The sequence below is a fragment of the Globicephala melas genome, chromosome 9 (assembly GCF_963455315.2).
Source record: "Globicephala melas chromosome 9, mGloMel1.2, whole genome shotgun sequence".
In the NCBI taxonomy this organism is placed as follows: Eukaryota; Metazoa; Chordata; class Mammalia; order Artiodactyla; family Delphinidae; genus Globicephala; species Globicephala melas.
In genome coordinates, this window is record NC_083322.1 from 46,842,109 (window position 1) to 46,868,349 (window position 26,241).

Consider the following 26,241-nt stretch of genomic DNA (forward strand, 5'->3'; position numbering starts at 1 on the left):
CCACATCTCTGACAACCTGTCCAGATTGGAATAAATGTGATGTGGTACCTCTCACGTTTTCATCAGTGACACGCAGTCGACTGTGCCCTACTTCTCTTGAGTTGCACAGTTAAGTGATCAAGGTAATTTCCTAATAGGAAGTGAGCAAAAGGTGACTTGCAATTGATAGTGTAATGTTTGATCATGTTATTGTCTTTATATGAAAGAGTAGAGGGGGAAAATGTGAAAAAATGTGCATCGGTGGTTGTATGTTTCTACTAAAACCAGAAGATTATGAGTACTTAAACCTCACTGTGAAATAATTATATATTTTGCAAATGAATCCCTCCATTACCCAGTGTTTTTTTTCCATGTTATTAAATCTTATCTTTTAGTTAATAATTGCAGTATTTCTTTTAAATGTTTTTGTTTTAAACTTAGGGTTAGGCTCCTTTGTTCAGTTGTTTTCAGCTGTTTGGGATACTTTCATTCCCTGATATTTATGAAGTAGATGTTTATCACTAAATGTAGTGCTTTGGTTTACATTAATAATTTTGTGTGTGGTCAAAAAACGCAGTCACTTGGAAGATGTACAGGATGGTTGTATTCACCGTGGTTGTAGATTCATTGGTAGTGGGGTGCCGGGGAGGCCACTGCAAAGGTGCTAAGGCTAACAGTGAATCTTCTGTTTAGGGCCTTAAGCCCCCGAGGGTCCTGAAGACTCAGGGAATCTATCATAGTCCAGGGATCCTTCAACCCCATTCCACTCCTTTTATGTTTGGCCTCCACTGAGCCAGGCCTGCCGTCGTCCCAACAGCTGAGTCGGGACACAGGGATTTAAATGAGCTGATCTTTGTTTATGTTCAGATGAGTAAATGTCCAGACCACTTAAAGTACAGCTGTTTTTCTGGCAGTCTTATCTGTGGGGTCCAAACTTAATAAACCACAGGAAATAGGCTGTTATTCTTAGTTTGCTGCCAGGGCTTGCTTCAGATTCCAAGCGTATTGGTACTTGGGAGAAGTGTAGTTGTTTGCTCTTATGTGCAACCTTTTGGTTATCTTGCACCTTTTGTGCTCCTAGCTTTTTCATTCAGAGAGCAATTGCATTTCTTAGCTCTTGCTTTTACACAGTAGTGTAATAAAGTGAGTCCCATTGAAAGTCTGAACAAGACCTCTGGTTCTTACCACCACCTACCCTTTCAACTGCAAAAATCACTGAAAATGCTTAATGCCTAAATCCATGTAAAAACACTTTCACTGGAAAGTCTTTCAGTGGGAAATGAATAAATGTTATACATTGTTATGTTCAGTTATGTCAATAAACCCACTTACTAATGGAGATGTTTTCTTGTTGGAGTTTCCAATATTTTATACCCTTCGTAATGGTACACTGCATTTTTCTACAGCAGTTTTCATCAATGAAAATGAAACAAGCTGGAAGTCTTTCCTCTTTTACTCTTTTAATTTCCATTTCCACAGTAGAGTGTGGACTTAATTTTTAAGAAATGCTGTGTGACCTTCTAGCCAAAGAAACAATGAGATGACTCTAAAAGCAGGTGGTCAGCTGTGGTGTGAAAATGCTGTTAAAACACCAGTGACAGCAAAATGATGGGTCTCAGCAGGATTCAGCTGTTTAAAGGACACTGAATTAGAAGTCAAGCCCTTTGACTCTCATAGTCAATGAGAAGGAATTACCTTGAACTGGAGGCCATCTTTGCCATTACGAAGTACATGAAAAATAAAACTCCTAAAGAAAAAAAGAATAAACTTTGTAAGAGGTAGGAGTGTTCCATTAAAGAGCCATTGACACAGTCTGGAATGTGTTGGGGTCCTCGGCTCAGCCAGTAAGATTATTGCTTTCATGAGGGCAGATCATTTTGTGATGCTGCCAGGTAATAATTAGTGTGTGATCAGACCACCTTCACTGATTTGCCAAACACCTGGTTTTCACCAGAAGTACAGTAACATGGGCAGCTACTGTATATTAAGAAACTATTACAATAGACACTGGATTACCTGGTGTTTGTACTTAACCACTCCCCCCTTTGCCTCTGAGAGTTGGGGATAAGTGATAATGAAGCATTCTCATGTCAGAAATGTATTCAAACTTCCAGACCATGACCCGGGATGAAGACAGATTCCTACCCAGCCTCATATCTTCATCATCTCAGAGAATTATAACATCACTAAGGTTCAGAATGATTTTAAAGTGGTGAAAGAATTTTAAGTCGTCTGAGATTGCATTCTTTCCATTTACCTAATCTTTGTGCCTTAGCTTCTGCAGCAGTAAAATGGGAATCCTGGGTCCTGACTCCATAGTGCAATTTTAAGGAATAAATGGGTAAAAAGTGTTAGCACCGGTTACAGGGCAAGTGTTCAATAAATATTAGATGTATTATTGGTAGCATGACAGTTGTATGATACATTTTAGAAGTTTCACGGACAAGGCATTCTGCCCTAACCAATTAGAAGATTCATGTAATGAGATTAAGGTGCCTCTCCCTTCCCCTTGTTTTGTTTAATTGAGGCTCTTCTATAATTTGGTGTGGAAGGATAGCTCTTGAAATACTTTCTCATTACTTAAAAAAAGGAAGTGAATATGCTACTACTTGAGCAAACTTTCCTATGTTTAGTAAACTGTTGGCGTAAGTTAATTCATCCTTTAGATAGGAACTAAGGCTGCGTAAATGGTCTTGCTTACATAGGGCCCCTCTTCCTGTTAATTTAGTGATAACATTTCCAAGTGTCCTTTTACTCTTAGTTTACTCAGAAGGATACTTTGCACACACAAGTGCTTTTTTCCTAGGGATTTCAGGTCACTTCGTCCTTCTCTATCATGTGGCAAATAGTGTTCTTTTCATTTTGCACAGGAGACTGAAGTATTTGGAGGTTATACTTACTTATATTGACTACTGAAATAATTAGGGAGAAATGTAGCTTCCTGAAACCTGGTTGCTTTAACTTGAGGCAGACTACCAAAATATCCCATTACATATGTTTGAGAGATTTTAAGCTCCAGGCAGTGTGATTCCGTATGGACACAGAAACGTGGCTTTGTAATTTGGCTGTGAACTGGCATCGGACACTAGAGAAATAAATTGTCATGTGCCAACATTGCAAGCAACAGCATCTCCTGGCTGTGTAACTTCATAACATTTCTTTCAAACTCACCAAAGTTTTATAAATGCTAGCTCTGTGCCATAGTTAATGCTGAGACAGGCAGCACTGTTGTATGTTTAGACCAGCTGTAGCCAAGTAGCAGTTATTCACCTTTCCAAGTTACAGTTTTTGATGAAGTAATGCTTACCCTACAGCTGACTGTATACTTAACTCTTAGTATATGTACACTGTACCATGTGCAGACATACTTTTAATGGTGACCACCCTCTTATTTCCTTTCTTTCTCAATTGTGTCTTTCTAAGGATTTTTATTTTAGGAAATTAAACTGAGTGCAAATAATAACAAACACCCATATTAGCACCACTCAATGACAGTTAACATTTTGCAATGTTTGTTTTCAGCCTTAATAAATGTCTTTATTGACAAAACCCCTGATTTCCTTCCGCACACTCTGTCTTCTAAAGTAACTACCACTGTGAGTTGGATATGTGTCCTTCTAACAGTCAGTTCTCCTCATTCACAGAAGTTATGTTGTATAAGGTCACAGCAAACATTGAATTAGCAAATACTGAACCATTGCTCCCAGGAGAAATTCAGGGTTAGGTTCCTGTGAGCCTCTGGTCACAACATTTTCATCAACCTATCAATATATACCCTTATTTTATGTGTGTTTCTGTTTAAAGACACCTTATTTAATATATATAATTAATTTATTAACATTGAACTCATGCCCAACAGCACCATAACTTGTGCCTGAAGGAAGTGTATCTAACTTGTGTGTTTTCCCCCTAAGACACGTCACAGCCTTTCTGCACTTAGGGACATTAGCCTGCACTTCTGCACTGTGCTTGGGAGCCCTTTTAAACAGCAAAATTGCCAACAAAAAGCAGGAAAATGCAAAAAATGTGGCACTAAGAAGATTCCCTTCTTTTTATGGCTAAGTAATATTCCATTGTGTGTGTATATATATATATATATATATATATATATATATATATATACCACATCTTCTTTATCCATTAATCTGTTGATGGAGACTTAGGTTGTTTCCATATCTTGGCTACTGTAAATAATGCTGCCATGAATATTGGGGGTGCAGGTATCTTTTCAAGTTAGTGTTTTTGTTTTCTTTGAATAAATACCCAGAAGTGGGTAGCTGGATCATATAGTAGTTTTATTTTTAGCAATCTTTTGTCTTTTAAATGGTAACCACATCATGTGGTTGTATTGTTGATGATGGTGGCTTTGGGTGTGTGTGTTGAGGCTGGAAGTGGGAAGGGTTTCTTTTAAAACAATTTTAGTTTGATATTTTCTGGTTATTCTCTCTGAAGTGTTTTGCTCCCTTGCTACATGTGCAGAATCTCTATATTTCTTCTTTAGGACTGCTTATCATACATTTAAACTGTACCTATTTGTGTGTCTTTTCTTACCTTTGCACACTTACTACTTCCCCAATTCTCAGGAAGGGCTCCACAAAGAAAAAAGGGCTAAGTACATCCCTGGGCTAAGTATATCCCTGACCCCACCTGCTCTGGAACCACTTTTCAGAAGGTGTTGACCTCTGCTTCCCATCTCTTTTGAAAGACTTTCTGACACTCTTTGTGCCAAGGAAAAGGGTGACTTGCTCTGAGAAGAATATAGTTTGCTTCTTGGAAGATCTCATTTATGTGCTCTTAGTGCTTTCACTCACCTTGTTTGGTTGTATGCTTTTTCTATTTCTATTGTGATTGCTGGACACACACACACACACACACACACCAATTTCTCTTTATTTTTGCCTTGTGCTTAATTCTGTTTAGGCTGTTCTTTCTTATACCTTGTTGGTATCACTCATTATAACCATAGTACAATTATCAAGATCAGAAAAGTTAACGCTCATAAAATGCTATTGTCAAATCTACATTCCATATTCAAAATTTGTCAGTTGTCATAATAATGCCCTTCTTAGCTATTATCCCCTTGGATCAATGTAGAATCATGCATTGCATTTCGTTGTCATGTTATTCTCTCTTCTTTTCTTTCTCTCCCTCTCTTTCCATTTTTCAATTTTGTTTTCTTTTTTTTAAAGTAAGGTTTATTGAGGTATAATTTACGTAGAGTTCAATTTACCCTTTTTGAGTACAGTTCCATTCGTTTTCACAAATGCATACAGTCATGTAGCTACCACCCCAATCAAGATATAAAGCATTTCCATCGACACAAAAAGTTCCTTTTTAGTCAATCCCCTTCCCCCGACTCCAGCCATGGGCAATGACAGATTTGATTTCTGTCCCTATAGTTTTGCCTGTTCTATAATTGCATATATATGCAATCATACAGTATGTTGCATTTTGTGTCTGCCTTTTCCCCTCATCATAATGCTTTAAGATACATCCATTTTATTGTGTGAATCAGAAGTTCATTCCTTTCCGCTGCTGAGTAGTATTCCATTGTGTGGATGTACCACACTTTGTTTATCTATTTGCCAATTAATGGATATTTGAGTTGTTTTCATTTGGTGCTGTTATGAACAAAGCAGCTAAAACGTTTGCATACCAGTCTTGGTATGGAAATGTGTTTCATTTCTCTTTAGTAGATTCTAGGAGTGGGATTGCTAGGATGTTTGGTAAGTGTGTGTTTAACTTTATAAGAAAATGCCAAACTGTTTTCCAAAGTTGCCCTCTGCCATTTTGCATTCCCACCAGCAATGTATGAAATTTCACGTTGTTTTACACACTTGTCAGCACTTGGTTTTTCCCTGTTTCAATAAAGCCATTCTATTAGGTGTGTAGTATTCTTTTATTTGGTTTAATTTGTATTTCCCTAATGACTGATGATATTGAGAATCTTTTCATGTAAGTATTTGCCACTTGTGTATCTTTGGGGAAGTGTTTGTTCAGATCTTTTGTTTTTTATTGGGTTCTTTGTATTCTTATGAGGTTATAAGAATATTTTATGTGTTTTGGATACAAGTCCCTTGTCAAATATATGTTATGCAAATATTTTCTCCCAGTCTGTGGTTTACCTTTTCATTTTCCTAGCGGTGTTTTTCTTTACATTTAGGACTATAATCCATTTCAAATTGATTTTTGTATGGTGTGAGGTATGAATCCAGCAAAGTTAACTTTTTTTTTTTTTTGGTGGTAGGCGGGCCTCTTACTGTTGGGGCCTCTCCCGTTGCGGAGTACAGGCTCCGGACGCGCAGGCTCAGCTGCCATGGCTCACGGGCCTAGCCGCTCCGCAGCATGTGGGATCCTCCCGGACTGGGGCACGAACCCGTGTACCCTGCATCGGCAGGCGGACTCTCAACCACCGCGCCACCAGGGAAGCCCATAACTTTTTTTTTTTTGGCATAGGTATATCTACTGGTCCAGCAACTTTTGTTGAAGAAACAATACTTTCTCTATTGAAAAATCTCTGCAACTTTGTTGAAAACAATCTGTTGGCCCTACGTGTGGGTCTGTTTCTTGACACTCTGTTCTGGTCCATTGATCTATATGTCTGTCTTTGTGCCAATACCAAATTTTCTCGAAATCAAGTTGTGTGAATCATCCAGATTTTCTCCTTTATCAAAGTTGATTTTGGCTGTTTAGCTTTTTTAATTTTCCATAAAAATTTTAGAATCAGCTTGTTATTGCAACCAAAAAAAGTTAAAAAGCCCGGTGGGATTTTGATTTGGATTGCCTTAAATTTATAGATCAGCTGGTGATAATTGACATCTTAATACTGACTCTTGATCTGTGAATACAGTATATCTCTCAATTCAGTTTGTTCTTTTAAATTTCTCTAACAAATGTTTTATAATTTCAGCCTGCAAACCTTGCACCTATATTGTCAGCTCTATCTCTAAGTATTTCACATTTTTGATACTTTTGTAAATGGTACTTTTTAAAAACTTCAATTCCCAGGTGTCCATTTCTAGCATATAGAAATCAAATTGGTTTTAGGGCTTCCCTGGTGGCGCAGTGGTTGAGAGTCCGCCTGCCGATGCAGGGGACACGGGTTCGTGCCCCGATCCGGGAAGATCCCACGTGCCGCGGAGCGGCTGGGCCCGTGAGCCATGGCCACTGAGCCTGCGCGTCCGGAGCCTGTGCTCTGCAATGGGAGAGGCCCCAACAGTGAGAGGCCCGCGTACCGAAAAAAAAAGAAAAAAGAAACAGCAACCCAATGTTGAATAGAGGTGGTGAGATAAGGTTTTCTTGACTCATTGCTAATCTTAGGGAGAAAACAGTCAATCATTGACATTAAGTATGATGTCAGCTCAAGATTTTATATATTAACAGGATCCCTTTATCAGAATGAGGAAGTTAGTTTGCTGAGTTTTTATCATGAAAGTATGTTGAGTTTTGTCAGTTGCTTTTTCTCCATTATTGAAATGATCATACTATTTTCCTTTTTAGTTTGTGGATATGGTGAATTAACATTGATTATATTTGAGCTGAACCAATCACAAATTTCTAGGATGAATCCCACTTAGTCATGATATGTTATCATTTTTATGTATTGCTAGTTTCAACTTCTCCATGTTTTGTGAAGAAGAATTTTTTCATTTATGTTCATAATGAGTATTTGTTTCTAGTTTTCTTTTCTTGTAATGTCTGTGTCTGGTTTTGGTGCCAGAGCAATGCTAGCTCCATAAAGTGAGCACCGTTTCTTCCATTTCTATTTTCTGAAAGAGCTTGTGTAGAATATGCATTATTTCTTCCTTAAATGTTGGTGGTTCACTTCTTTGCCTGAAGTTTTCTTTGTGGGAAGGTTTTTAACGACGAATTAAATTTCTTAAATAGATATAGGACTCTTCAGATTATCTAATATTATTGAATAAGCTTTGGTCATTTATGTCTTTCAAGGAATTTGCCCATCTCATCAAAGTTATCAAGTTTATTGGCATAAAGCTGTTTAGACTATTCTCCTATTATTCGTTTAATATCAGTAGAATCTATAGTGATGTCCCCTATTTCATTTTGGATATTGGAAATTTGTGTCTTCTCCTTTTAGGTTTGGCTAAAGGTTTGTCAATTTTACTGATCTTTACAAAGAGTCAGCTTTTGATGTCATTGACTATTGTTTTTCAGTTTTATTGATTTATGCTCTTATCGTCATCATCATTCTCAACTTTCTCCTTGCTTTGGATCTCTTCTTTTTCTAGTTGCTTAATGTAAAAACTTTAGATCATTGTGACCTTTTTTGTTCTACTAATATAGTCATTTAGTACTATAAAGGCTATCAGTTTCCCCACAAATTTTGTTATGTTGTATTTCAATTTTGATTCAACTGAAAATATTTTCTGATTTCCATTATGGCTTCTCCTGAGAAGTGTGTTGTTTAATTTCCAAATATTTGGAGATCTTCCAGATATCATTCTGTTTTTGATTTCTGGTTTGATTCCTTTGTGGTCAGAGATTTCAATTCTTTTACACTTGTCGAAATTTGTTTTATGGCCCAGAATATTTTCTATATTGATAAACGTTCCATGTGCACATGAAAAGAATATATATTCTGCTATTTTATGTAAAGTATCTAATAAATGTAAAGTAAATACGGCTGGTTGATAGTATTGTTCAGCTCTTCTATTTCGTTGCTGATTTCTTTTGTCTATCTGCTCTATTACTGAGAAGGAAATGTTGAAGTCTCCAATATAATGTGGATTTGTCTGTTCCTTTCAGTTATCTCAATTGTTTTTGTGTATTTTGAAGCTCTATTTTGGATTGTTTTTTCTTATTATCTAACAAACCCTTTGCATTATGTAATGTCTCTCTTTATCCTTGCTAAAAATATAGCCAGTTCAGTTTTCTTTGGGGGAAATTATATATATGTTTATATAAAATAATATATGTACTTATATATAACATTATATGTTTTATAATACATACATATATTCTTATTTAAAAAAATCATTTCTCGTACTCTATAATTATGAGAGTAAGTCCCAGTTTCCTTCTACCTGAAGAACTTCCTTTAACATTTCTTGTAGTTCTGTTGGCAATGAATTATCTTGTCTTTTGTTTTGAGAAAATGTCTTTATTTTCTGAAATATTTCTTTGGGGGTGTAGAGATTTCTTCACTGACTTTTTTTTCTTTCAGTACTTTAGAAATGTTTCTCTATTGTCTTCTAGCTTGCTTAGCTTTTGGCAAGGGGTCTGCTCTAATTACATCGGTTTCTCTATATAATGTCTGTCTTTGTTCTAGCTGCAGTCAAGATTTTTCTCTTTAAGTTGTCTTTCAGCAGTGTGCTTGTGATGTGTCCATGTGTTTTAAACATTGTTCAAACTGTAGGTCTCTGAGCTTCTTGCATCTGTGGTTGTCTTTCAGTAGTTTTAGGAAATTCTTAGCCATTTGAAATAGTTTTTCAAATATTTCTTCTGCTCTGGTTTCCTTCTCTCTTTTACCTGGAAATCTAATTACATGTATGTTAGACCACTTGTTATTGTGCTATGTACCTCTTGGATATTCTGTACTCCTTTTTCTTTTACATGTTTAAAATCTTTGTAATTCAGTTTAGATAATCTCTATTGGCCTATCCTTAAGTTTACTAATCTTTTTCCAACTGGTTCTAGTCTGCTAATTAGCCCTTCAAGGAATTACTCATCCCTGATACCTTTTTATTTCCCTAGCATTTTCTTTGGTTTCTTTTTTTTTTTTTAATAAATGCTTTTTAAAATTAATGTATGTATGTATGTATGTATTTTTGTCTGCACTGGGTCTTCATTGCTGCACACGGGCTTTCTCTAGTTGCGGCGAGTGGGGCTACTCCTCACTGTGGTGTGCAGACTTCTCATTGCGGTGGCTTCTCTTGTTGCGGGCTCTAGGGCATGCGGGCTTCAGTAGTTGTGGCACATGGGCTTAGTTGCTCCATGGCATGTGGGATCTTCCCGGACCAGGGCTCGAACCCGTGTCTCCTGCATTGGCAGGCGGATTCTTAACCACTGTGCCACCAGGGAAGCCCTGGTTTCTTTTTAAAAATGTTCCTCTCTGTTGAAATTCCATATCTGTTCATTTGTGTCGTGTAACTTTCCACTAGATCTTTTAATATGTTAATTCTTAGTTGTAGTAAAGTCTCTGTCTAATAGTTTCAACATCTAGGCATCTGAGTCTAGTTTTATTGATTGCTTTATATTTAAGCAATAGGCTGTTTTATCATGCTTTCTTCTTCTGAGCTTTATAAGTCTTATAAATGAAAGCTAGACATCATGTCAGAAGAATATGCAAGACGGAGACAAATAGTATTTATGCCCAGAAGTGGATACAACTCTTCTTCTGTTAGGCTATACCAGTGAAGAATTCAATCAACTAAGTCAGTATTTGAGCTGAGTTTGGATTTTCTTGTTGCTATTAGTGCACCACAGACTTCAAATTTATTCAGTCATATGCAGATTTATTTGTCAAACAGCATGTTTAACCTTGATTTTTTAAATTGTTTATTTTCAGAAGCATTTATTATGTGTAGTAAATAAGAAATTTCCTTGATTTGACAGACTGTGTTTTTGGAGATTTTATACACCTGGATGTTTTTAAGTTAAGTTTGTGTAATAATTTATGTTAATATAATGCAAATTAGCACCCAGGAATATGTTTTATTTTTACTTAACTCTTAACCCCCCAACATTATATAAAACATGGAGACTCCTTTCCAAATAAGATTAATGTGAGATTTCTTTTGAAATGAACAGCTCTATGAATTGGATTACATGCAGGTAGCATCGGAAAGAGTTCAAGTGAAGGAGAGTGAAGAGTTGTGTACTTTTTAAAGCCCTATGTTTGGGGCTTTCAGTGTCAACTTGAGAACATCATCAATCATGGTATCATGAATTCTCAATTAGACATTTTACTATATACTTCATTTGCTTAGGAAGAAGGCCTGTCTTGTAAAAGCCAGTGCCTTTCTATTGTTCACATTGAACTCTAAACAAATACTTAACCTGAAACCAAACTGATGGAGAAGGAACACAAAGAATTATATACAGTAGGATTCTTGTTTAGTGGAATAATCCACAGATGCCCCACTCCTGGCAAGGATTGTGCAAACCTGATACTGTGTAATAATCACCAGATCTCAAAATTTTAGATAGACAAAGAATAGCTCATTGTCACAGAGAAAATAAAAAAAACTTAGTTTTAATATTGCCTATTATTAACTGACAACGTGGAATATCTTACAGAAGGGAGATGCTCTATTCGAGATTTTTATCTTTGTTTTTTTTTTACATTGCCAAAGCTTTTTTTATTTAGTAAATTTTCACAATATTTTTCTTCCAAAGTGCTACACAGTAACAGCAACTAGGCAAGATCCAAAAGGCACTTAGTCTTCCGTCTTCAGTTATTTTCACTGAGCTCTTTTCTAAGAGCTAACTCCAGTATCCAGCAGCTGTCTGGTTTAAGATGCAATGCACTCTCCGTTTTTTGCCTTCCAGACTCTCCTGTCTAAATCTTTTTTTTTTTTTTTTGACATCTTTATTGGAGTATAATCGCTTTACAATGGTGTGTTAGTTTCTGCTTTATAACAAAGTGAATCAGCTATACATATACATATATCCCCATATCCCCTCCCTCTTGCATCTCCCTCCCACCCTCCCTAACCCACCCCTCTAGGTGGTCACAAAGCACCAAGCTGATCTCCCTGTGCTATATGGTTTTATATCTGTATTATTTCCTGTATGTAAAGACTTAAAGTGAGTGTTGCATAAAGCGAGTATGTAAGACTCAAGTGTTGACTATTTGGGGACAGAGGGCGTTTAGTTTTGTTTCAGGCACTATTTTAAGAGCTTTCCCTACACTGATTCATTCAGTCCTCACAGTAACTCTCTGAGGTAGGTACCATTACTATCCTCACGTTAGAGGTGAAGAGATGGAGGCACAGAGAAGTTATACGTTCAGACCAAGATCCCTGAGTGGGGAGGTGTTTGAGTCTCGATGGGAAGCCAGGCTGGCTCGAGTCCTAGCTGTCAGTCCTGACGCTCTGGGGCCTTGCATGCACACAGGACAACTGATAAAACATCAGGGGATTGTTCTCAAGGTTCACTGCAAACGTTTCTTTTCTTCCGTAATACAACACTTTAAAAATCATCTGTAAGTAGTTTGGCCTTTATTTATGCCTCTTTTTCTTAATCTGTACTATACGTCAAGGACAATACCCAGAGTTACATGATTCATCTGTAAATATTTAATGAGAGACAGGTAGTCCATCTCACAGCCACAAACGCTTCCTTCTGTCTTGACATGGGTGGGTCACTGTCTTATGCTGTGAGGTTAGTTCTTTCTACTGGTTTGTGAGCTCCCTTAGGACAAAAATCCCAGCTTGCATTTCTCTTTGTGTCTCCACAGAGCCTGGCGAGCTTAAAGTAGTGTTCCTGGATACCTGCTTATTAACGAGTGCTGCAAGGCAGCTATTCAACCTTTCCCACTGAGACACACATGCCAGACTGTTCACGTAAGTCATATACACTCGGTGTATCAGGGCAAGTCATTTAATAGCTGTAATTCCATCCAAATGTCCATTTATATAGCAATGGTTGAAAACTGATGGGTGCTCTAAGATGGTATATTTGACTCAGGGTACCATATGATTCTACTTTTTCTACCTTTAATATAGGAGCATAGTTCTCAAACAGTGAACATTTGGGAAATTTAACATACATTTCTTCCCTTTGTGTACTATGTACAGATTTCATGTTGCTTAGAATAAATCTGGAATTGTGTCTTATTTATGTTGGTATTCCTATCATCTAATATGGTGCATTTCACATAGTAGTTTCTCAATAAAAGCTGGTGGATTTTTTTTTTTTTTTTTTTAATTTTAAGCATTAGTCCTATTAGAAGAGAGTTAGGCTAGGAGGAGTTTTCCATCGAAGATCTTTTGGATCTACTGAAGCCTGAGTTTTTGCTTTCTAGGATATGGAACAGAATATTTTTGTCAACACACTGATGTTATTTTCCACCTAGTCCCCGTTTTCTAGTAACTTCTTCCCCCACAAAATCATGACTAAGACTTTTAAAAAAAAATCCAAAGCAAAACAATCATTATGAATTTCTTTGTGCACCAGAAAGACACAATAAGACAAGTGTTTTTGTGAGATAAGGGACATTTCAGCGATATGGTGAAGCATGAATTGTCGTATAGGCAACCAGTCTCACCAGGTAAATGATTATCTGCAGTTGCCAGAGCGAGCAGCTTCCATGGCTGATGGAGCTGCTGACCTTGGCATATTTATCATCATTACCCCAGGGGACAGAAACCAGTATGTGTGTTCTTGTGAATACACATCCATAAAAGGAGACACAAGCTAGTGGAAAAGAATTTGTGTGTATAGGTGGTGTGTGTGTGTGTGTGTGTGTGTGTGTTGATAAGAGAGGGGGGTGGGGAGCTAGAGATGGTTTCTTGCATTTTCTTTCCTCTTTTAACTTTTTTCTATTTTTACTGAAAAGAGAGGATGACATCAGTCTCTCATCTGCAAGCTCAGATTTATAATAGCTACTCCAGTTTGCAAGAGTTCTAGGGGCATAGTTCTCCCTTATAAGGGAGCTGAGTAAGGCTGCAAAACATGGGTAATCTGTGTTATCATCTCTCAGGCTATGATAGCCATCTGATGAGGGGAGGCCAGGGGTGAGGGATGTGACCTTGGATGGTGTTGGTGCTGTCTCCCCCCAGCCCCCTACACCAGCATGGTACTAACTGCTTCCAAACTCTGGGACCTGAGTTCACAGACACCACCAAGCCTGTTCCATGAAGGTGTTGTGGAGAAGGGGGTGTGGGTAGCAGGGCGCTAGGTGCTCAGGTCACAGTGGTCCTGGAACAAGGTTGAGGAGGTAAAAGAGGCTTTATTTCCGTAACAAAGGGGTTGCCGTGTGTTTTGCTTTGCTGGGGCTGCTGTAACAAAGTACCGTGGACTGGCTGGCTTAAACAACAGAGCTGTCTTTTCTCATAGTTCTGGAGACTGTAAGTCCAAGATCAGGGTGTCAGCAGGGTTGATTCCTTCTGAGGGCTGTGGGGAAAACCAGCTCCACACCTGTCTCCTAGCTGCTCGTGGTTTTCGGGCAATCTTGGGTTTTCCGTGGCTTGTAGGTGCATCAGCCTGACCTCTGACTTAATCCTCGTGCGCCATTCTGCCTGTGTCTAAATTTCCCCCTTTTATGAGGACACCAGTCCTACTGAAGAAAAAGCCTACCCTACTTCCATATGACCTCATCTTAACAGTAATGACAACTGCGGTGACCCAATTTCCAGATAATGTCTCGTTCTAAGGTCCTGGGGGTTAGGAGTTCAACATCTGAATTTTGGGGTCAAGGGGGAGACACAACTCAGCCCCTAACAGAATTCAACGTGTTGATGGTTGATTTAGTTGGGAGTATTTTTCTTGATTATTACTTAAAGGATATAGGGAAGGGGCATGGAAACAGGGGAGGAAATGGTGGAGCAGTTGCTTTTTTTCTTCTGACAAAAAATCAGGACCTGGGAGACTGAAGCCTGTGGGGAGAGGTAGTAGGATTCCCTAACTGTGCATTGGGATAGTCGTGTTTTTGAGGACACAGGCGGTATCTGAGTTGAAATATGATCTGTGGGTCAGAGCACCTAAGTCCCCATAGCTTTTGCAAACTCCCAGTGGTGTGTATTTCAGCCACCCAGACAAAATTACCCAAAGTCTTTGCCCGGTGCCTTCATAAATTTGGTGATGCTCACCTGAGGGGCCTTTCTCCTTTCCTGGGCTCTCAAATATAGTGGGAACTATTCGAGAAGGATCAGGTCCATCAAAACAGTCCTATCCTTTCAGCAACTCATTTTCCTAGTAGTACAGTGTTTTCAAAATAAGTGATCTATTTCCTTAACAAATGCCAAGGTAGAATGATGTTTCACTAAGACTGGGCGCCGGATGTTTTGTGAGATATCTTGTATGCATTATGTCCGTACTCAGAGAAGCCAATAATATGATTATTCCCATTTTCCAGATGAAGGAATCAAGCCTTAGAGTTCAGCAACTTGCCCGGGGGCTTATAGGCATCAAGTAGCAGTTGATTTCTGTCTGTATTCATTGCACTCCGCCTCCCTGCTGCCCTAAGGTTTTTTTTTGTTGTTGTTTTTTGTTTTCAATAAATTTATTTATTTATTTATTTTTGGCTGCGTTGGTGTTCGTTGCTGCACGCGGGCTTCTTCTAGTTGCGGTGCACGGGCTTCTCATTGCGGTGGCTTCTCTTGCTGCAGAGCACAGGCTCTAAGGCTCTAGGGCGCCCAGGCTTCAGTAGTTGTGGCACATGGGCTCAGTCGCTGTGGCACACGGGCTTAGTTGCTCCATGGCATGTGGGATCTTCCTGGACCAGGGTTCGAACCCATGTCCCCTGCATTCGCAGGTGAGTTCTTAACCACTGTGCCACCAGGGGAGTCCTGCCCTAAGTTTTTGAAGGTAAATCTTTGAAAGACGTGGATTTTTAAAAAGCAAATCTTAAATATCGCACTGAGATAAGAATTCTTTTTTTTTTTTTTTCCTATGAGCATCCTGTGTAAAATGAGGAGACTGGATTTATATAGATGATCACCATGTGTCCATGTAGCCCTAAAATGCATCTAAGGTTATGATTTTTATTTTCCTGTTTTGGATGTAAAAAGGAGAGGATGTAGGCTGCCGATCTGCTTTTTTTTTTAAGATGGAATTTCAACATCTCCTTGTGGAATTTCCTGGTTCTCAACCAAGTATGTAGATCCCGCCTCTCAGCGCTCATCTATTTTGGACTGCAGTGGGATAATAACCTGGTTATTTGAGGGGTCTGCTCTTTGGAGCCTCCTATTTTTCTTTTCTTCTGCTCCTACTTCTCCCGCAGATGTTCAGAGCTGACCACGTGCAGCCTCCCTGGCACCCAGCAGTAACCAGTCTCCCTGGCCAGGGAAACATGCCCGCCTTTCTATGCTGAGATCAGCTCCCACCCTGGGCACATCTCCTGTGGGTCAGCCAACAGGCTTTGACTGATTTAGTTCAGGAAGACTCGCTTGTTTGTGGATATGGTAATGACGCCAGTAAAATTCAATTACTGGATCCCAGAGGACTGTAGCAAGCGATAATAAATTAGGAAACATGAGCTTTGGAGTATCTGAACTGAAATTATAATGGGGCTATTGAAAAACAAACAAACAAAAATTCTAAGCATTCATTTAATAATAGATGCTGCTGCTTCCCCCACCAAAAATTAGTTCATCAACTAACCCTTTGTTCTTGTCACAAGGAATATGCCTGAGACACAGCCAAGAACATTTTGTCTTAATTACTTGGTATTATTGTCGCCCCCCCCCCCCCAGAGCACACCTGGCTTGGGGGGTAATTGGTACACAGGGAGGAAGCAGCCGCCTGGAGGGGCCTCCCAAGGCCACGGCACTAATCCATGCCGGGCTCACAGATGCTCGCTGCCCATGGCCTTGGGTTTCAGGTTGCCGTCCTGGGCTGAGGTTTGAATGGAGGTTGTAACCTCAGAAGGTCCGGCTAGCACTTAACCACTGACATCCATCAAGAATGTCAAGGCTCGCATTGTCTCATTAATTTGAACCAGCCTTCCTGCCCTCAGATCCTTTTTCATTCCTATCCTTTCCACTCTGCCTTTCTTCCTTTGTGAGCAGTTTATAGCCTCCCGTGTTTGTGCCTTCCGCCTGTGAGTTGTGGCCTGGAAGGCCACTCCTGGGGAAAAGGCACCTTTTCCCTCCTCCATGCCATAAGCGGAACTTGCAGAATTGACTGACGTTTCTGCTCCAATATGAATTTCAAGCGCATGAAGTGAGAAAAAAACATTGCAGGCAGTCTGGATATCTCTGTTTCGCAGATAATCTTTAAGTTAAAATGGTTTGTCATTGCTATCTTCCTTTACTTTATTTCCTTTCTCATCCAGATGCCAACATCCTAGTGTGCAACACAGAACTGATGAATAGAGGAGATATAAAAAAGAGGGCAAAGGTGCTAGAAGAAATTTCTGACTTAGCAGCACGACATTTTCACCTGCAGTAAATGTCCTTTGAGGTATCTACTGAGACCAAGCCCCTTTCCTAGAGAGTTGCTCCTGACCTCCCATAGCACAGGAAGGACTGTGAGTGCGGATCGTGCTTAGTTTACGAGACCCCACAAGGCAGGTCAACTCATGGCCCAAGCTGGGCACAGTAGACTCTTGCTCCAGGAACCGGAAAGTGGGCTGGTTGTTGGGTTGGGCTGGAGCTTGGAGAAGGCAGAGCTCTGGAGTTCGGGGGCACCATTTTCAGCCATGTGTCCAGAGAGGTAGAAAGCGAGGGGGTGGGGGAATTCTGCCGTGAATCAGAGACGGTGAGGGAAGCAGATACCAGAGACTGCCCATCCCTGGAGAGCCAGGCGAGGCGCTTGCTTGATTCGGAGTGACTATCCACTTCCTATTTTCAGACCCTTGTGAAGCCTGATTGCCCTTCATTGGGAACCCTTAGGGTCTCCCAGTAAAGTCTCCCTTTTTACTTTGGCTGCTCTCAGTAGGTTAGTGTGTGTGTGTGTGTGTGTGTGTGTGTGTGTGTGTGTGTGTAAACTACAACATTACCATCTAACATTTCCTTGGGCTTGGATGGCATCTGAGAACAGGGTCATGAATGGCTATCTATCGTGAGACTTGGAATACGTAGGCCCCATTACATATGTGTCGATAGGATGGTTAGAATAGCCCCGGCATCGAGGGCGGTCTTACTGTAGAAGGGGAAACCTTCTATAAAGGATGACCCTCCGTTTCCCTTTTGGTCTCCCCCCGAGGTCTTGCATGTGTCCTCTCTATAAGACCTTGTGCCAGGTGCTGCCTCTTTTTTAAAAAACATTTTTTATTTAAAAAACTTTTTTATTGAAGTCTAGTTGATTTACAATGTTGTATTAATTTCTGCTGTACAGCAAAGTGATTCAGATATATATCTATATATTTCATATTCTTTTACATGGTGGTTTATCTCAGGATATTGAATATAGTCCCTGTGCTATACAGTAGGACCTTGTTGTTTGTGGATGTTACCTCTTAAGCTTCAAATCTTCATTACCTCTTCACCTCATTTGCTTCTTGGCCAATGCCTGCGACATGTCCCTCTTCTCAGCACCACGAAGGATTTTTCTCTAAGATGTGCAGACATGATACAAATTTAATGTATTATTTTATCAGGGGTGAGAGAACCAGCATTTTGTGGCACACTACCTTAGGGCTTGTCTCAATTAGGGGGCAGTTCTTTCCATCATAAAGAGACCAGAAGCTTCAGGACATCCGGAGACAAAAGGCAGCCAAAGGATTTCACTGTCTTTTTATTTCCCATGAGATATAGCGCTAAGCAGTGTTCATGTTTTACCCACACTGCTTCTTGGCCTCTGTCAAAGGAGGGATTTCCTCCAGTGCCCCAGCTGTGCTGGGGCCTGCACTGGGGTGGCCGGTGGGGAAGGAGGACACACAGAGGGTTCTGCTCCTGCCACAGCTGTGCTTGTGCAAGCGACCTTCCCTCAGGGCAGAAGCCTGTGGACATGTCCAGTCTGACTCTCTTGTCATTTGGCACGATGAAGGGCAGCTGTCTCTCTATTGTCTACCAGAAAATGAACGAGCAAGCCAATCTCTAAATAAAGGGACACTTGAAGAAGAGACTATACCCCCTATTTTCTTGGTGTTAAGTTATCTTCTGGAAAAAAGGCATGGGTCTTGGTGTAACGTGTTTAAAGAACTATGGTCACAGTTCATTAACCTCACATTCTCCTTAGAAGGAGAAATCAGAATACAAGGTGTTTGTGCCAATTATAACACATGGCGTGTCAAGCCCTGTGCTAGGTATTTTTGTAGGTACTTCATTTAAATGTTACTACGGTAAGGCCCTATTACTACTAATTTTCTAAGAAGTTAAGTCAGTGCTTAAAAGGTCACATAGCTGGTAAGTAAAAAAATCTGGTAAGAAAAGGCCACACAGCTGGAGTGTGGCCCCAAGTTCGCCTGACTCTTAAAACTATACTAGTTCCACTGCACTCTCACGCGATATTTCCCGAATTTGTCTGCTAAGACTTCTCAGCTGAGGGCTTGTTGAAAATCCCATCCTGATATATGTGTATGTATAACTGATTCACCTTGATGTACAGCAGAAAGTAACAACATTGTAAATCAACTATACTCCAATAAAAATTTTTTAAAATCCGATCCTGGGACCCACTACAGATCGAGTAAATCAGAATCTTCTAGAAATGGGTATAGGAATTCATCCCAGGTGAAGCTTATCAGGCAAGTTAGATAAATGCTGCTGTCATGCCTTAAATGCTTTTTTTTTCCTTTTTAACCCAGTAATTCTTGACAAGGTGTGTGCTACAAAAGTCTTTTCTCTTTTTGATAAGCTTTTTATCTTGGAATAATTTTAGATTTACATATAAGTTGCAAAGGTAGTACAGAGAGGTCCCACATACGTTCTCTAACCTATTTCCCTCTGATGTTATGATCTTACGCAACCATGATACATCTGTCAAAACTAAGAAACTAACACTGATCAGTTATTATGAACTGTATGAGGCTACTACTTACCCTGGACACAATAACAGAGAAGGAAAGGGAAAGACAGGACAGCCTGTATTTCCTTTTTCTTTCCTTAATTCTCAGTAAGCAAAAGGCAGAGAGCATTGGTAGAAAGCCTGTGATCAAGAAGCGATTTGAGTTCATTTTGTGCAACATTTCCGCCATTCTGGTAAGAATGAAATACATATGCATGCATGAGCTATGAAACGGAAGCTGTGTAATTTTGATGGTTTCATGTATGAGTTAAATGCACTTCTATTTGCCTTTAAAACTAGCATTGCATTGTGTGAAGATGAACAGTGAAATTCACATGAACTCTTTAAATTTTTCTTTACTTAGCATGGCATTAAATAGCAAATTAATAATACCATAACAAGTTGAGGCAGAGACTAGAGAAGAAGGAAAAAAAATTATACTTTAGTTCAACTGCACTTTTTCCCTACTTTTTGGACAAAGGGCCCCGTATTTTCCCTTTGTACTGGGTCCAACAAAATATGTAGCCAGTCCTGTTGACCCCTAGTCAAGAGCCATTGCCTTAACTTAATGAAGTCACCAGTGGTGGTGGTGGTGGTGGTAACCAGGCAGATGTGTGGAAAGATGTCAGGGACAGAGAACCTTCTGCCATCCTAGGTGATTACAGCCATGGAGGGGGCTTATATTAACCAGCCCTGCCTGCCCAGATGGCTACAGGCCTCTCAGGGTGATTCCTACGCTTTGAGCACTCCTGCATATGGCCCAGGGGCAGGAGGATTCCTGCTGCATCTTCTCAGTGGCCAAGTGCTTTTTGATGCAGAAAGTGTAACAGCAAATGGCACATCAGGAAGCAGTTAGACCTTTGACCTGCCCCAGACATGTGGCTTTTGCGTGGACCACTCGCTATTATACTGCATCATTATTTCTGTGCTCCAGTGGGCGGCTTTTCTTGTTTAGCTTGAATATTAAATCAAAGACGTATCTTCTGCATCTACCAAACCTGCTAACTCATTCACCAGGGAACGGGGTGTTTGTGTGAAGAGGCAGCACAGTGGGTTCGGGACATCAGCTCTAATTTATATCTGAAAACAAGTTAGCCTAATGGAGCAGAACTGTACAGCAGCCTGCCCCAGTAAACAAAACGTGGCTCTGGTAGTTCACAGACACAGTGGCATTCTCCTCTCCTTGGAAATTTTCATTGCAATGTGCCTTTTAGGATAGGGTGTTCCTTTCAAAATACGCAAGATTTCCAGCTGGTGGTGTGGGTGCATCCTTCCCCAGGGAGTGAGGCCATGCTGTGTGACGTGGAGAGATGCTGACCACAGGCAGGAAGAGTAACCCTTCATGTGCTAGGGTGGCTGCTAGCAGCCCTGGGTGTGGACTGGCCCTTCTTGTCCTGGTGAGAGCTGTGTCCCTGGTGGTAAGACATGTGACCAAGGATCGGGCAAGGTTAGTAGGTGGCCAACTCAAACATGCCCCATAGCCCTCGCCTCTGTGAGAATCAGAACAGGGGTCATCGGAACCTCCATCCTCCCTCCTCCTTCCCAGCCAGCGTCACACGGATGCCACCAACTTGGAGTTCTTCTCTGTATGTTCTTGCACTGCACCCCCCTTCCCCAACTCCTGCTAATTTATACCCTTAGAGTGTCTTTTCTGGAATTGTTTCCCAATTGGTCTCCCAGCCTCCTTCTACCTACCTGCCGTATAGAACTATGAAAATGGTCCTCTACAGACTGAAATTTGACTGTTTGGATCCTTGGATTAAAATCCATTGTTTCCATAGCTGTGAGGACAAAGGTTTCCCTCTTAGTATGCGAGGTCCTAAAAGCTCTTTCCAGAATGTTTTTCCCCCAGCTACCAGCAAGCCTCATTCCTCTCTTCCTTCAGAACACGTTTCAAATATTCAAACTGAAACCAAACACCCTTGACACTCCTTATCTCTCTCCCCGCGCCTCATTCCGCCCCTGCCCCCCGCCACTGGTGTGTTTCGATACCACACTGCGCTTGTCAGCTTGTTGGTTGATAGACTCTTATCTTCATTTGCCTCCTTTATGGTCTCTTTCCTCACCGGCGCCAAGGTAATTTCTGCCAAGTTGGGTATTTTTCTCTAACTTATTCGCTGCCGTATCCCATCCCTGGCACACTGCCTGGTACACAGTAAGAACTCAATAGTTACGTGTTGAGTGAATTGTCATATGGATCTGAGCCTCACTTACTTCTCTAGCTGTGTCCCCTGGCACCTCCCTAAAACACTCTGCGCTCCAGCCGTGTAAGATCCGTGAAGATCTGTATCACGCTTCCATAAATTTGTTCATGCGGTTCCTTCCCCCTACAATACCCTGTCTCCCCTTTTCACACATGCCCCTCCCTTCTTCATCCCTCTGCATTCCCCTGGGGCCTCAACAACCCCATCATGCCTTCCATAGTGCGCGCTCAGCACTGGACCACGCTAAACAGGGCCTGGTTAGTCAGCATCCTCTCCCAGAGACGCTGAGCAGCCCAGGACTAGCTGGTGCCATTTGGGTCTTTCTCCCCACCTTGGTGTTGCAGATGTTTGATGAATACATACACAAATGAGATGCCCAAAGACAGACAACAAGTTAGTGGCAAGGACCAGAGTAGTGCCCAGGTATGCCGGTCTTCCATCCGTGGTACTTTATTTCCATCAGAGAACTCCTTTGAGAAGACATTCTGCCAACTTCCTGAAACCCACAATGTGGTTTCTGCACTTTACATCCTCCTTTACCAGCTTCCTGGTACCCAGCCTCTATTTTTTCTTTGAAAAACACATTTTTCTTCATTTGTCATTCCCCTAATTCCCTACATTAATAACAATATCACCTGATTAATCAATTTTCACAAAGTGCCTGTTAAAGCACAGAGATTTTAGGCATGAAGGTTTTGTGGAAATTTGTTTCAGCTGTTTTGAAGTTACTCAAACCAAAGGAATATATCCTGGGCACATTGGCAAGTTTTTTTGGTGTCTGTTCCATGAATACGTTTTATTTTTCACGATGAATTTCAAACACACATAAAAGTAGTAGGGATAGTACAAGCCTCAAAGATTCATTACTCAGATAAACAATTATCAATGATTTGCAACATCTCCTTTTTCTTTTTTATTCTTTGTTGAATTATTTTAAAGCTTATCCCAGACATCACATCATCTTATCCTACTTCAAAATGCCTCTTTTTAAAAAGAAAAATATAAACACAGTATCTTTATCACCCTTTACAAAATTAAAAATAATTCCTTGGAAATATAATACAATTTTCATGGAGGTATTTGAGGTGCAGCTTCTCTGCATCTCTCTAATTGTGTAACAGAACAGAAATAACCCACACTAAGGAGGGATGGGGGTATCCGTTGTACCTCCTCACACATTTTAGTTGGAAGTTTGAAACGGCCCAGTTTTTTCCCGGATGGGTGGGCCTTTCTTGGGGCTTTCTTACTAATCTGGAGTTCTCTCCTGTCAGGGGTCGCAGTAGACTTTGGCTTTGGACAGTTGCGTCCTCTCTCTGGCCCATCCTCAGGCCATGCTTCCACAGTCTAGTCCCTTTGAGGGCTGGCTCCTCTGCTCACCATCTGCAGGCCACCTATATGCCGAGGTTAAGTTGAACTTAGATGACCAGGGACTTCTGTTTTCTGCCTTCCTTTTTGGCCTTGGCACCTCATAAGCATAGTGACCGGTTGAGAAGAATAAGGAGAAAGTGTTCAGATCGGTTAAGTGAATAGCATTCAGGTTAAAACGTTCAAGATCCTGGTATCACCTCTACCCTCCATAAGGCCAGGGAGAGAGCACCAAAGAGACATAGGGTCTGGATGTCAAAACAGACGGCTCTGCTGGCCTCGTCATCCTCCAAGGCTAGCAGGGCCTTTCTTGCTTTACAGGAAAGCCCTTGGCAGTGGGGGTGACCTCCCCACAGGATCCTCTCCTCACTGGCAAGGGCCAAAGCCCACAGTGCCCATACCGCTCACAACCTCCCAGATTCGGCAGGGTCCAGCCCCTCCCCCCCGCCTGCCCTCTTTCCTCCACCCACCCCTGAGGCTCATTTCCCTTCCTTCTGGCGTGCCCCTTGTTTTCCCCGTTGCTAAGTAGCGTGGTGCTCTCTGGCAGTGCTGACTGTCGCATGCCTGTCCACCCCTGCCCAATTCAGATTAACCCTGTGTAGCTAGACTTAGTTTAAAAATCTGGGGCTGTGTCACAGTCCAAAGAACCACATCGAAGCGTCAGTAACAACCCACACCTTGCCTTCCCTAGCAGCCTGTCCTTGCCGGGAGGAGGGAAGCGTGGTGGCTGCGGGCTCCATGCCCACATGCACTTGACTTTGAGTTCCGGCCCCCCACTTAGTGACCGAGTGACTCTAGTAACTTCTAGGAAGTCACTCACCCTCTCCAGCTAAGTCTTGGTTTTCTCATCGGTGTTAAGGGGATAATCACACAACGGTTTCTGCATTTGTGTGCTCTGAGGATTAAATGTGCAGAGTGTGCAGGATCGTGTCTGCTGTGTCCTCAGATGTTTCCGCCCGCATCTCACAGGTAAACGTCAGTCACATGGTCCCTCCTGACTGCAGACGGAAGGGGAGCAGAGTTTTGTGGGATATTTGCCAAGCACAACTGCTTCTGCCACAAGGATGGAAAATGGAAAACCGATGTTGTCACTTGCTGTGAATAAGGGATGGTCATAAACAGATGTAATGAGGACAGTGTATTAAATTCTTGGTAGATATTTTTGCCTGCTAAACATTCTGATTCTTAGGTTTATTTAGTTTGTCTGAGATGTTGGCGGTGGGGGGAGGGGAGAGAAAGAAGAGTTGAAGACATCCTAAAACATATTAGCACAAATGGAAACTTTCCCCCTGAAGGAATCAGAAAGATAGAAGGATGAATGAAAGAGGAATAGCTTTCTCATTATATAATTCAATGTTGTTTAATACCTTGTCCATGTCCTATCTAAAAGCATCTCTCTTTCTACTTAAAATCTGAGGGAGAGCAGTGGTCCACATGCCACACTCCGGGAAATGCTGTCCTCCTGGGCCTGGGTCCACATCATCTTCCAAGGCAGCAGCAGATATGTGTAAGATTTGCTGTGTGCTTGACACTGTGCTCGGGCTGCTGTGGGCACAGAGTTCATGGTGACAGTCCCTGCCCTTAAATTTCATAGACTGGAGAGAGAAACAAGCCAGCAGTATACGAAACGCATTTGGGAAGTACAGGGTGTTATTGGAGTGACCCTTGAAGGACAGCAGAGTTTTTTGTTTGTTTGTTTTTTTGCGGTACGCGGGCCTCTCACTGCTGTGGCCTCTCCCGTTGCGGAGCACAGGCTCCGGATGTACAGGCTCAGCGGCCATGGCTCACGGGCCCAGCCGCTCCGCGGCATGTGGGATCTTCCCGGACCAGGGCACGAACCCGTGTCCCCTGCATCGGCAGGCGGACTCTCAACCACTGCGCCACCAGGGAAGCCCAGGACAGCAGAGTTTTAAAGAACAATTCCATAATGTCCTTCTTGTAGTGTGTTTACTGATTTTATTTCCTTTTAATTTCTCTTTATGTGGTATTAATGGTATTCTATTTGAGGTGAAACCCACTGATAGAAGAAAAAAAAATCAGCTATTATTTTCTAGATACTTTGAATTTTGTGCCCCTGAGACATCAAACGTCCTCGGAGGGCCACATGGTAAGAAACATAAAGCTGCTTCAGGCTATGGGGAAGCTGGGTTGCAAGTCACGGAGAAGGTTCATAACAGTGTCAGATCAATACTACCGTTATGGAACTCACTAAATGGAGGGAGAAGGGCAGCCAGCTGCGGGTCTAGCCCAGGTCCTGGTCTTCCTCCCTCTGAACAAGGCAGCACTGACTACGTTGTACTCAATTTGTCTTCTTGGTAAAATTAGAGGATTGGACCAAACGTGCATTTCCTGCACACAAATGTTTGTAGATGGAAAGGAAGCTTTCCCCTCAAGCCCCCGCCCCCCCGCCACAGAGAATGGATGACCCTAGAGTTCTTGCCTTGTAAGTTTAGCCTCAGCTATTCCATCATTTGTTATTCTGGCACGTTTGGGTTCTGTTTTCAGGTACTGGGGAAATAGTATTAACCTCATCACTGTTGTTTTCACTTACATATATCTTATTTAGTACTTATTATGTGCCAGGCACTGTGCCAAGTACTTTAACAATATTAATTTAATCTTATAACAATGGGTACTGTTATCACACCCATTTTAGAGATGGGAAGACTGAGGCATAGGGAAGTTAAGTAACTTGTTCAAGGTCAGAAATCTAGAGACAGGCAGAGAGAGATTCAGTCTCAGGCATTCTGGGGCTAAAGTTTGCAATCACTGCTCTGCACTGTCTCTGGGCAAAATAGTTGAAAGTGCTAATAATAAGGTGAAACATATAGCAATGACATATAAAATAAGTATTTTTTAAACAGTTAAATGATGAGACAATGACAGAAGTTGCACATGCACTTGGGCGAAGCCCTGGGAGAGAAGAAACAAAAAGTGGATTGTGCACTATGGGTGAGAGAAGGGAAATGCCCGTCATGTTTACAGACCTACCGGGCTTTCCATATATTAGCTCATCTGCTCCTCACAGCACCCTTATGGGGCTGGTGCTGTTATCATCCCCATTTTACAGGTGAGGTTCAGTGACTTGTTTAAGGTCACGCAGACGACAAGTGGTGGG

At 41.3% G+C, this 26,241-nt stretch overlaps 1 protein-coding gene across 1 annotated transcript in view; it reads left to right on the forward strand.

Annotated features, from left to right (window-relative positions):
• TRIL (TLR4 interactor with leucine rich repeats) overlaps positions 1-26,241 on the forward strand; it is an 87,805-nt gene that overhangs the window by 3,881 nt on the left and 57,683 nt on the right. Inside the window, exon 2 of the mRNA XM_030857425.2 lies at positions 12,401-12,506. The gene's annotated coding sequence lies outside the window, so the exon portion shown is untranslated. The remainder of the gene's footprint in view (positions 1-12,400; positions 12,507-26,241) is intronic.